This window comes from Melospiza melodia, chromosome 3, assembly GCF_035770615.1.
Source record: "Melospiza melodia melodia isolate bMelMel2 chromosome 3, bMelMel2.pri, whole genome shotgun sequence".
Lineage (NCBI taxonomy): Eukaryota > Metazoa > Chordata > Aves > Passeriformes > Passerellidae > Melospiza > Melospiza melodia.
The window spans coordinates 42,774,600-42,787,515 of NC_086196.1; the positions used below are offsets into that span (position 1 = coordinate 42,774,600).

At 38.6% G+C, this 12,916-nt stretch overlaps 1 long non-coding RNA gene across 1 annotated transcript in view; it reads left to right on the top strand.

The window, feature by feature from the left end:
* The window catches only part of LOC134416727 (uncharacterized), a 31,018-nt gene extending 20,044 nt beyond the window's left edge, over window positions 1–10,974 (top strand). Inside the window, exon 3 of the long non-coding RNA XR_010027348.1 lies at window positions 10,955–10,974. This is a non-coding gene — a long non-coding RNA (uncharacterized LOC134416727). The remainder of the gene's footprint in view (window positions 1–10,954) is intronic.
* Window positions 10,975–12,916: the final 1,942 nt, after the last annotated feature.

Here is a 12,916-nt window from a genome sequence, read left to right on the forward strand (position 1 = left end):
ATGCTCCAGCAACCCAGGGAATCAGGCTATAACAGAGGAAAAGAAATGTGGTTTAGCATGACTGCCACAGCCTCCCCATAGCTCCTGGCTACCTCAGGGACCCAGGGTCTGCTGAAAAGAAATGGATCTTGTCAGGAAACTTGCTCATTCTAGCAGTTGTGTCTAACTCATGATATATTGATTCCACACTGTGTTTTCTGGTGAGGCCACCCAGAGGTGTCTATTTGTTTCTTGTCAGACGTTTGCAGGGAGCTGAGGGAATGCAGCAGCAGCAAAGGGTGTCTCTTTTGCCCAGGTCTTGGTTATTGGAAACTGCCTCTTCCCAATGTGTCAGCTTTTTGTCTTCATTTTGGTTTTATTTGAAATCTAATCCCTGCTCATATTCAGACTGTGGTTTATCACATCAAAGCCAAGTGAGAGTGAAGAGCTGTTCGAATAATTTTTTACAGTAATCATTCATAGGGACAAAACTGCTGTTGAATTCCCCAAGCATAGGAATTCTGACAGTAGTCCTATCAGACTTACACTGGTTCCTAGGTCTGATAAGCAACTGATTATGTTATTTCTAACTTCCCTCTGTTTAGGCATCCTACTGTAAGCAGACTGCAATCCTGCTGGCAGGAACTGTGTCTGCCTTGACCTCATTTCTCACTTTGTCACGCTGTTTATCTGTATCAACATCCTGCAAGATTGAAGACAGCTGGGATGTTATTTCAATATTTAATCTTTAGATTTTGGGAAACTCCAGCCCACCTCTAGCCAAAATGAGTCCTGACAGGCCCTTCAAACATCCCAGTCTGCTTTTGATTGATATGAAGAGGGGGGGAAAATCTGCTAATGAAGAACATTGGTAAACTGTGAATTTTCCAGAATGTCTTTTTCCTTATGTGTATTCCACAATGTGCAGACAGATCCCAGCCTGATCTGGTGTTGAAAGGAATGTCTACAAATGGGATTCTTTATACTGAAAGATTTTTATTTTTCTGGAAAATGACTGGTCTTCAGATTGACTGAGTTTTTGTCTGTTTGTGTTTGGCTAGGATTTTTTTTTAATGTATCATGAAGGGGAAGAAGTAACCATGGGAAATCCCCATTAAGGCCACTTTCAAAACAACTTAAGAAATTGTAATTTTTAAATCCTGTGTCACTTTTAGGTTCATCCTGCATAAAAATCTGAAATTACATCCAAAGTCCATTTACATCACTTCCTTAACCTACCAATTCACTGTTTACTGCTGAATGCCTTAGAATTCATCTTTTTATCCATTCCCATTTGCAAACCTTTGTACCCTAGTACCAAGACCATGTGCCGGGATGTTACTGCCCAAAGGGAGCTGTGGAGTTCTGCTGGGTGGGCTGCAGTGCCTGCAGCTGAAATGGGTACAGCAAGTTTTTATCAAGGCACAAACTCAAGCTGCTCTGTGCTAGTTTAGGTTCTAGAGAAAAGCTTTGCAAGGGAGCAGAGAGAAGTGAGAAGCGTGGCACTTTTCTTTCTTTCAGGTTCTGTCCCTGGCTTTTAGGAAAACTTCTTTGTGATAGCTCCTTGTTTTTTCTTTTTTTAAGATTTGAATTTATGTATGTTGGCCCAACAATTTATGTATATTTGGCACTTGCAAGGAGGGCAAGTGGATAAAGCACATACTTTAGTGAAGAGATAATTTCCCGTAGCAAAAGTTTTGATAGCAACTAAAAACATGCATATGATTACAGTAACAATGGAAATACTGCAAGCATGAAAAACAGCAGGCACAGTCTTCTGAAATCACAGGTTGTTAGCAAGTAAATACAGAATTGTTACACTGCTGAACAAAGTGTTAAGGAAGTCATACATGAACTGGTACTTAGAACTACAGTAGTGTATATGTGTGGGACAGAGGAGTTCAATTCTGATTTCAGTCCCCGAATTTTGGGCTTTACCTGTGTAACTGAGAAACTCAAACTCTTCAGTTACAACATCCCTCCCCTGGCATCAGCCAGCACCATGTAATGCCAATAACTGACTGAAATGCTTGGGTACAGGTTACTAACCCTATCCAAGTCTGTGGAAGGATAGAAATTAATGTGTTATTTGCATTATAGCATATATATTCTTTTTCTCTGAAATAATTCTCCTTATCAAAAATTTCCTGCGTGTCCCAGTTTCTTCAGGATGACTTTTGGCAGAGTTTTATCCACATCTGTCTCTGTCAGTGACATTATCCAGGTTTATGCACACAGCAGGTCATGCTTCTAACCTTGTTTAAGCACACAAGTTATTAGAGCATTTCTTATCATATAAAAATTTCACGTGAAAAGAGCACTTGGTATCACAAGTGCTGCTGAAAAAGTCCAATGCTTTCAGAGTATGCATTGTAATGTTCAGTGCAACACAGTGTCCCACAGAGCTTCCCTTTTCCCTGGCTTTTAGCTGTTGCTTTCCATTCTTATTTGATTTTATGGCAATAGTTTGCTTCCTTTTGCTTCATAGTGTATAGGCTGTGCTAATGGGACAGCTCCCATGGATTTTGACGTCCTGTACAGAAAACAGCAGAAAGCAAAAGCAGAGGGCACAAGCAGTCATTGAAACAAAAATCAGCAATTCTGTGTTTACATGTACCACACACCTAGTAGCTCTGTAAAGTCATCTTTGTGAAAGGTGAATAATTACTTCCTCCAGCTGATTCATTGTTATTTTGCAGTTAATACCTTTTCATTCTCTTTCGCTCTTTTGTAATACGCAAAGTTTATTTTCTTACCTTATAAATTGTGATTACAGAATTACAGACTAGTTGACAAACTTTGGATACATTTTAGATGACTGATAACTTTCATATTCCATTTCAGAGCTTTCTAATTGACACTCACAATTTTATTTTCATCTATGCAACCATAACTTCTTTTTACAGGTGGGCTGTTGATCTCCCAGTAGTTCAAGGTGGCTTTGAAAAAAAAAAAAGAATTGTATGAGGAGAGATGTGTTGTGTCAAAAACACTTTAGAATCATAGAATTACAGAATAATTTGAGCTAGAAGGTTCAGATCCATCAGGATCATCGAAGTTCAACTCCTGGACCTGCACAGGGTAGCCCCAATGTCTGGGAGCATTTTCCAAACTCTCCTTGAGCTCTGTCGGGCTGGTGCTGTGACCTGGGGAGCCTGTTCCACTGCCCAAGCATCCTCTGGGTGAAGAATCTTTTCCTGATATCCAGCCTCCCTGACACAACTTCAGGCCATTCCCTCAGGTCCTGTCACTGGTTACCAAAGGGAAGAAATCTGTACCTGCCCCAGCTCCTCCCCTCACAAGGAAGTTGCAGACTTTGATGAGGCCTCACCTCAGTCTCCTCCAGACTGAACAGACCAAATAACCTCAACAGCTCCTCATGTGTCGTCACCTCCACCCCTTCCTGATTTTCACTGACCTCCTTTGGACACTCTCCAATGGCTTTATATCTTTCTTACATTGTGGAACTCACAGCATTGCACAGCAGAGTGGTGTTGTATTCATGTTGTTGATATCCCATTTCTAGAGTCCCATATCTTCTGGGTGATATTTCTTGGGGGCAGTTTTTCACAGCACAGACTCCTTCTCAGTCAGGGCTCCTTCCAGGCTCTCCCTGACTGGCCAAACCCACCCCCTTTTATCACTGTTATCTTCATTAGCCACAACTGCAGCCCAATTAAGGACATCACAGCTGCAGCCATCAAAAAAAAACTGGGGCTTATCAGGGCAAGGCCTACATACAGATATTTGAATACAATTACAGATATTTTACTAGGACTCCTACTATAGAGTGGGACAATCACCTCCCTTGACTGGCCTAATTCTAGTATTTTTGTGTGTATCTACCTATGAAACTGAGAAATGCATAATTCATGAGGTGCTGAAATAACATTTGATTGGGTATTTTGATACAATGATTTTCTTTAAAAGAAACCTATAGCCTGAGATGCGTGTATATATCACACTAGGCTGGGATTATGTGTATAAAACCTGTTATATGTAAAATGTTTGCAGAATTATCCTGCTAATCCAAGTCAAAGACATTCAAGTATAAAACTTCCATTGAAAAGACGTTGTTGGTCTAACATTCTTATATGTTCAGAACATTCCTAATGCCTAATAGCAATTAGAATAGTGGACTGCAGTACTCCCAGTAATTAATCTTCAGTTGAAAATCCTTCTCCTGGAAGTTAATTGCATGTCTTGCTTCATGTCCCAAATGAGCAGAGTTGTGTGAGAATGCAGTAACTTCTATCCCAGGCTGCAAACTGCTGAGCATGCCAGGAGGCAAGGCACATTACTGGTGTATCTGCAGTCTGGGAGACCGGCAGGGTTGCTTCACATAAAAGTAATCTTTTTTTATGCACATTGTTTTGAAACTGCATGGCTACACTGAAAGTATTGCAGGAATTTGCTTTCATGTAGTGGTGGTTAACAGAGACAGCAAGCCCTACTCTGCATAGATACATTTCCACTCTTAGGGCTAGTCATTATTTGCTCCATTTAGAATATAACTGTCTTTTATGAAGATTGTTTCCTAATTTCAAATTAACGCTATCATCCATAAGAAAACAACTGAACCTGATTTCTTTTTTCTCTCTCTCCTGTCATTATATGAGAAGGAGCAATGTGAAACTATGTTTTCAGAATATGGTAAAGCTTTGGGAAGTCTTTTTACCACAACAGAACATTCATCCACCCCTCTATTCTGAAACCAATGAGCCTCAAACTGTTAATCCCTGAAAAAGGTTGGTGTTGACAGCAGTTACTATGAGAGACTTCAGTGTATCACTTCAAGATTTCATCATTGATTTTGAGGCTCTGTGGAATTTGCTTCCATGTGGATGGGATGTTGGAGGATTTTGGAGGAAAAAAAGAAACAAGGCAAATTTGCAGAGAGGCACTAGATAATAAACTCTTTAGAGTTTAATAAACTCTTTAGATAAGAAAGGTCTCATTCTTATCTGTCTTTTTTCCTGCTTATTATCAATTTGCCTAAAGAAAAGATACTTTCTCTCTACAAATCCTGTTTTATTACTTCAATAGGAAGCAGTATGAAATCCTCACATAGTTGTACCAGTGCTTTTCATCTGCTTTTTGTCTTAAATCCCGTACTGATAAAATTTCCTTGTAGCCTGAAGAGGGAAAGATTTTTCTTATCAAGAAGAAGCAGTTTCTACTCCTGTGTACAAAAGGGGTGTCCTTAGTTGGACGGAATGCTAAGATGGTTCTGATGCCACTTCCAAGAAAAGCCAATTCTCTTGCTGGGGACAGCTGAGCAAGGTGCAATAGGAGGAACAGTTCAGTTCTTACCAGCTTCATGGCAGCATTTTCCTTTTGCTCAGACAACCTTGGTCTTTTAAGGAAACTTTTCCTATCCTGAGTTCATTTGTGTTATTTTTTTTAATATGGTTGCAGGTAGCACCAACAGACATCAACTTTTCATGTAAATCATGCATAACACTTGATTGCCTCTCTGAGCTTTATTGTAAGACTAGCAAAATCACTGCAAACTCCCATAAAAATGCTACTTTCAGTGACTCATACTAGGTTATCTTACATAACCTTTAGGCAAAAGTTTGCTTTTTAAAAATCTTTCATGTATAGCAATTAAGACCACCAGAAGACCTTTGAATCAGCTGATGTCTACTTAGGAGTCCTATAAACATGAATAATAATTAATAAGATAGATTATTAAGAAATTTCACTTGTTATAGGGTAGTGTGGGGAAGAAATGAAACACAAACCCATTTAAAAGCCAAATCATAAACTCTAGAGGTCTACAATTACCTTGATTTAATGGTATTTCAATATTCATTAAAAGAGGAACAGTTGTCATTTCTTATGTAATGACATTGCTCTTTTTGTTTCCTTTCATTCTCTGTGGGAGTGGAGCACAAAGCAGTCATTTTGGTTGCTTCATCAGTGTGTTTGAATGCCTGATATAGCTGAAAAGGCAGGAGACACTGCCCTTTACCTCCACCCTGGCTGTTGTGGCGGTGCTGTGCTGGTCCATAAGCATGAAACTTCTTGGCAGTTTCTTTCCTAGTCTGTCTGGAAAAGTTGTACTTTGCATTTCTAAAAATGCAGTATGTACAGTTTCAAGGATGGTATGGATATTTGATGTGAAAATATTACCTGCAGATTGCTTTCCACGTGCAGTAGGGAAAATTCATCATTCAAATGCATGAGAAATAGCTTTCAAAAAGGAGAGAAGGAATAAAATGTGAGGGCAAAGAAATATTTTTCAAATTCACATGTGGTGCAATGATTTCTCCACAAAAGAAATCTAGCTTTCTAACATTAAGCATTTAATTTTCCTAACATTTAATTTTCCATTTCTGCATATGAAAATTATTAAAAGGAAGATTAAATATTTCAAAAAATATATATCCAGGCAAGAAACTATTCCCTTTGTCAATTGCATTAAACAACATCTGTGAAAGTTGGGCTAATCTTTATACATGGACACACATATGAAATCATGCTATATGAGAATTATGAACATACATTTCACTTTATAGGAGATGTTCTCATGTTTTCTAAGTAATTTAGGATGCTGTTGCTGGAGGGAACTGTATCTTGGAAGACAAATAACCTTGAAAACTATTTAAACATTATAATGTGAAAGCTGTTCCACCTGAGTCCTTGTCCAGTACTGTGGAAAAGGTGAATGAGAACTGTGGCCATGAAAAGAGGAGAGTAATGAATATGAGAACAATGAATACCAGTTGGCAGGTGGTTTTGCTTTGGCAAGTGCCATCAGCAGGATTGATACTCTTAGGTGACCTTTGCCTCCTGAATCTGTACTTGAAGAGTGATTTTGAAATACCTGAGATGAGAAATTTGAAAAAAAAAAAAGACTGATGAGCTGAACAGAGTGCTTTATCTCACCACTGCACAAGCACATGAAGCTGGCATAAACCAGAGTGCTGCCTGAAAAGGGCAAGCCTACCCTTTCCAGATCTGCATTGTTTCCTCCTTTGATTCTTTTCTTTCTTTTGGACCAGGGTATTTTAGACTAATTCACCACTCAGATGCATCAATACCATGCAGGCAGAAAAGAGAAAGCAGCTGAGGGACAGAAGGTGACCAGAGGAGTTGGTCTGGTTGCCTGTGCTGGCTTTGCAGTCCTGGGGAGGGTGTGTGGAGGGCTGAGGCAGGAGAAAGAAAGGACTGGACCATGGGAATTTGCTTAGCTTATCAATAAAGCCAAAGTAATTTGATTAAGTGGACGCTGAGTATCAAAATGTTCTTTAGTGTCTATAAAGAAACAGAATAGCTAAGAGCTGCTCCTTGGCTCCTGTTCAGAAATTAAGGGAGGAGAAAATTCTTAAGCATCTTCACCATAACTTAATGGTGAAGATGCTTAAGAATTAGAACAAAACCTCTGCTGGATGGTCTCTTTTATGTCTTAAAATCAACAGTAATTGCCTTTCTGAAATACATAAAATACACACTTAAAGACACAGTGACAGGTTCAATGGAGGAAGAAATGGATGAAATTTAGTGGTCCATAAGAAGCAATACTAGATATAAGACCCTTTCTGGCCTTAAGCTCAGTGAAATAAGACAGTGGCAAGCTATGAAAATACACTGAAAATTATATACAGAGCTGCAAAAATATTTAAATGTTTTACTTTCTTACTTTACTGAGAGTTGAGCATCGATGCAAAAAAACCCAAATTCTTATTTAAAATTTGTTTTGTGCTTTTTCTGAGCAAAACCAAAATGAAAAAAGTACCAGTAGAGCTGTAAAAATACTAAAAAGATGGTGAATACTGGAGAGTGATGTGAAGACTTTTCTGTGTATACCACAATTTTTATTTATTAGTGCTCAGTACTCTGGTGATGATAACCTGTTCTGCTCTTCCTTGAATTCAACCATATTTTAAAATTTATTGTGTTATAGCTTAGGCAGAAGACCATACCAGCCCAGCCCAGAATCACAAGGCATTCATTCGTGGAAAAGAGGCAAATGACAGATGCATCCACTCCCTTAATTTTCATTAAACTGTGTCAATATTGATTGTTTTGTTGGAAAAATACAAAGTGACTTGTGCAGCAATGATCCCCACAGCGAGCAAACTGGGTTGTACTCAGTGTTCAGTGTTAGGATCATTGATTACAATCATTTGAGGCTTTAAACTACTGCTTTTGCAACACTGTCTAATGCAATGAGATTTAATTTACAGCTGTCAATATATTTCCATTAGATTTATGGAATGATGTGCAGAAACCATTTGGTTCTTGTGAAAGAAGGTCATGAAGCCCCCAGGGGTCCCTCGGGTGTAGATTGAAATCCAGTCTATGTGATGATGCAGCCAAGTGTGAGCCAATAAAATTAACTTTGTTACAGTTTTCCTCTCTTCAGTAGGGGGTACCTAAGCATTTTATTATTTGACATGTAAGAAGTCTTACCAATAAAAAGGATTTGCTTAAAATCATTCACAGTTCTATCTTCTTTTTAATAAGAAAAAAAGCAATAAAAACTTGCCAATGGCAATGATGGAGGTTCTAATATGTACTGCAGTAGCAAAAAACTAATGGCACCAGGTTTAAATTGAGTCCCTTATCATGGGCTCTATAGACATTTTAGAAAATAAACTGAATGATTCTGAAAGGGCAGAGTTTAGAATCCACTTTAAAAGTCCGTCTGTACTTTAAATGAGTGCCTGCTCTCTGAGCCTTCAGTCAATGTTGGGGCAGTCATGAGGAATGCATCAGTAAAATTCCACCTCTGGCATCCATCTGGAAAAATGTCTGTGTCTGCATTTGCCATTTGTTCATAAGCCAAAGGTGAAGGTCTTGCTCCTTGTCATGGTATCCTTCTGTTTTCTTGAGTGGATAGGAAGTTTTGCAACAGGGAGACGGGAACACACATTTTGTGAAATTAGAAAACGTCTCCTCTGTCAACAAACATTTGTTCTTCACATTGAAAACATTGTCATTTTTATCACTCGGGTTAATACGATTTTTGCTTAGACTCATTCATGTGGAGTCAACATGTAAACAGAAATTAGAATATTTACCCACCTGTATGATGTGGATGCTAATTCAGTGTAACTTAGAGGTCCGAGCTGTCATAGTGTACTTAAGAGGTCTCATCAGTGAAGAGAGAAGCAGCTCCACGTGTCCATTTATCCTTTGCACATGCAAAAGGTACACAAGTCAGCTCCTAGTAGATGGATGGGTTTTTTGGTTTTGGTTTTTTTTTTTTTTTTTGGACTGTTTGTGGTGGGTTTTTTGTTTGTTTGTTCGGGTTTTGGTTTTGTTTTGTTTGCTTTTTGTGGTTTTTTTTGGTTTTGGTTTGGTTTTCTTTTTTTTGTCTGGTCTCTTAATGATGTTAGCCTGGCAACATCACCTAAACTTTACATGCATGGCACAGCAGACCTGGGGTAGTGCAGAGGATCCCACCAGGCCCTCATGTGCCATTCAGTACCAATTGTAGCATCACAATAACAGCTTGGATTTTGCACTGGCTTCTGAAATCCTCACAGAAAGGGTGGTGAATGCAGGTGTCCACTAAGGCTTGTCACAATGACGTGGCAAAGATCATTTATCCATGTGCACTCTCTAGTTGTTGCAGGCTCGTGATGCTCTCTAGGGCTGCACTTGCTTTTCCAACAGGAAGAAAGGCTTTTGCTGTCTGGATGCTATCCCCAATACTAGGCTGTTGACAAAGAAAACACTTCTATTAATGGGAAATAGGAGTAGTTAAAATAAAAATTGTTTTTAACTGACAATGTATGATAGAATTTCACAGCTGTATTTTTTACTTTTTAGTGATCTATTTTTCCAGTTTAATTTCTATTTCTCTATTTTATGGTCTTTGTCCCTAACTCAAACTTTGCTTCTGTGAGTTTATTTTGAATTCATAATATCAAAACTAGATGAGAATAAAGCTCACATTGTAAGTGAAAATGAATCTCTGGAAAATCCTGGAAATTAACAAGTCAAATGAGTCAAAGCAGAAGGTATGCCTACCCTTGGAGAATTTTGGTAAAGTCCTAGAAAAGTGCCCAAACTTTTGGCCTTATTCAAAAGAAATTACAGGCATTTTTTAAACTGACTATCTACATAATTTGAAAGTCATGATATTACATGCTCTTCTGAATTGTGAGTGGATTTGAGTCACAAGACTCAGAACTGGCATAAGGGAGTTTGTGGGACATGTTCTTGACATTCACAGCATGCTGTTATATTTTCAGGCATTAACACTCCCAAGGGATCATGACCATTCCAGTGTATCAAAATAGATGAACACAGGGGCTGGTTGTGTCTCAGCCCTGCTGCACATGTCCCAGCTGTGGGTAGCTATGAACATTCTGCTGGGAGCTGCTATTGGAACATTGGGGAAAAAGGTCACATGATGGCTGGACCCACCTCTGAGGAGCCTGGACAAAAGCTCAAGTCTTGGCATGCTGGTGAAGCCTCTATATTTAGCACTGACCTAACCCACAGGAATTGTGTCACTGCATGCTGTCACAGGAGCAGGGGGGCTAAGGGCAGTGAGAGGTTAGAGTGATGCTTGTCTGGGACATCTGGGATGCGCATTTTAAGTTGCTGGACTCTAAAGCTAATAGAAGGTGTGTTGTTGCCATCTGAGTTCCTGCTTCAGTAACTTGATTTATTGTAATAAGGAGTGCTAGTATTCAAGGAATCAGAAGATGATAGAGAAGGGAGATGGGGAACTTGTATCTGAGGACTGAGAGTTCAACACAACAGAGGATTTGCTTGTGCACAGAGAATTAACCATGGGCAAATAAAGCTGTATTGAGCCTTGTAGCAGTGCTGCAAAACAGCAGTCTTGGTCCTAAATGAGATATGGCTTCTGACTTCTTTCTGTGTGGTCTTCTTCTTGGCGTGCTCACTGATGTGGGCATTCAAGGCAGAAGGTGGTCTTGCTAATTTTTCTTTCCCTCAATTTTCAGCTCAGAAAAAATATCACTCTATTTCTCTTTTGTTTTGCTAGGTGAGCATCTGGCAAGAAAAACCCTGTGGTTTAGCATATGTAGTTAATGCCAAGGAGGACAGGAAGACTGTGAGTAGCAGAGAGCCTCTGGTGCCTGTTCATTCAGAGAAGCCCAACTGGGGCTGGACTCTGCAGATACAGAGAGAGAAGGGAACCACAAAGGGCTGCTTAACAATACGGAGCCAGTGACAAATGTGCCCTTCAATTAATGTTAGAAACACTTTAAATCAAAATGTTTGCACTTCCCCTTCATTGATTTTGTAATCTTGGTGAAATCACTGGTTCCCCTAATTGGCTGATGAAATAATTAGTTGACTCTGACATTCACTTGGACTTCTTCTAATTAGAAACTATTCCACCAGATGTCATGTCAAAACAGGTTTCTGTCTGAAAATTCTGTCTGAGAATTAACAGCAGTCATCTTTTCCTGCATAACTTCTTGAACATTGCCTTTCTCTTTTTAGAAAGGATTGTCTAACTTTTTCAACTTTTTTAACAGCAATTACCTGATGAAGATTTGGGTTTAGTTGAATACAGTATGACAATATTTTATTTTGATTTGTGCCTAAAGTATTGTAAATCGACACTTCAAATATGTTAATCTTGTCCCAAAACAGACAAACCAGCATTTTAAATTAACATCTAAATAGTTTTCAAAGAACTAAGATTAGTCTTCTTTAAAACTATAATTCCCTTATTAAAAACATCCTTAAAATTTTCTTTAAAATATCGCCCTATTAATAATTTAAACATTGCTTTGTCAATGTAAATGCCAATAGCTTCCTTTAGAAATATTTCTTGATTAAAAAAACAAAAACCTTTTGAAGATTATCACCATTAGTGTGTGGAAAATTTGTAATATGTCTAGTAATACTTTTTCAAGTGAAAACAAAATGTAATCCTCCAACCCCAATTTAATGATGTAAATGAGCTGCATTCATTTTATTCCTGCATAAATTTATATTCTTCTGCCCATGATACCAGAGAAAAATGTCACCAAAGAAAAGTTGTTTTCAGGTAGTTCATGTGAATAACGTTGCATGTACATGAGTGGAAAGTATAATATCTCTGAAATAATTCTGATGCAAGCAATCTGCTTCCCAACCAGAGCCCAGGGGGAGATGCAATGCATTTCGCTGTTTTACTGCTCATGGGATGTTGTTTCTCAGAAGGACTCTGAAGGCAATACTGGTTGTTCATGAAGCATGAAGAATGATAAATTAAATGTATCACTAAAAATATAGGAGTCTAGGCTCTTTAGAGCTTTGCAAAATTCTTATCTGGGTGAAGTTATGCTCCTAAACTAATTTTATCACTCAATATAACACTCTTTGCTTTTAATAATGCAGCAGTGAAAGAAAATTACTTCAGGTAGCCTGCCTAATGCATTTGGCTAATGGTCATAACCAAGCAGTAAAAGATGACTATTTGTATATTCCAGCATATTTTGCCAAGATGTGTGGAGTGAGTAAGAGTACCTTGAACAGTATGAATAATACTAGAAAAATATATAGGGATTATATATACATGTCATTTCCTATATTTTACTACTTGAGGCTGCAAAGAAATAAAAGTGTGATAACATAGGAAGATATCATCAGGGGGACAGAGTCTTCTAAACAGCTGCTCTTGTGATACTATTGGTTTTCAAACCCATTTCATGCATGGGAAAATCCCTCATGGAGATTGTTTTTGTCTCCTAAGAAACAGAACTCTATGACAGTGGGGTGGAAATGAAAATCCTGTCCCTTTGATGGCCTTCTGCTCCTCCAACCTGATGAAAGAAGGGTAGGGAGAAAGAAATACCACTTGAAATGAAGCTGTGGAAAGTCTAAAGCATACTGTGGAAAGTCTAAAGCATACTGTTTTGCATGTTTCTCTATGCTCTGTTTCTTGCTCTTTTGCATTCAGCTCCCGCACTTTTGCTAGATCTGTCTTCTATATCCCAGCCTTTTCAGACAG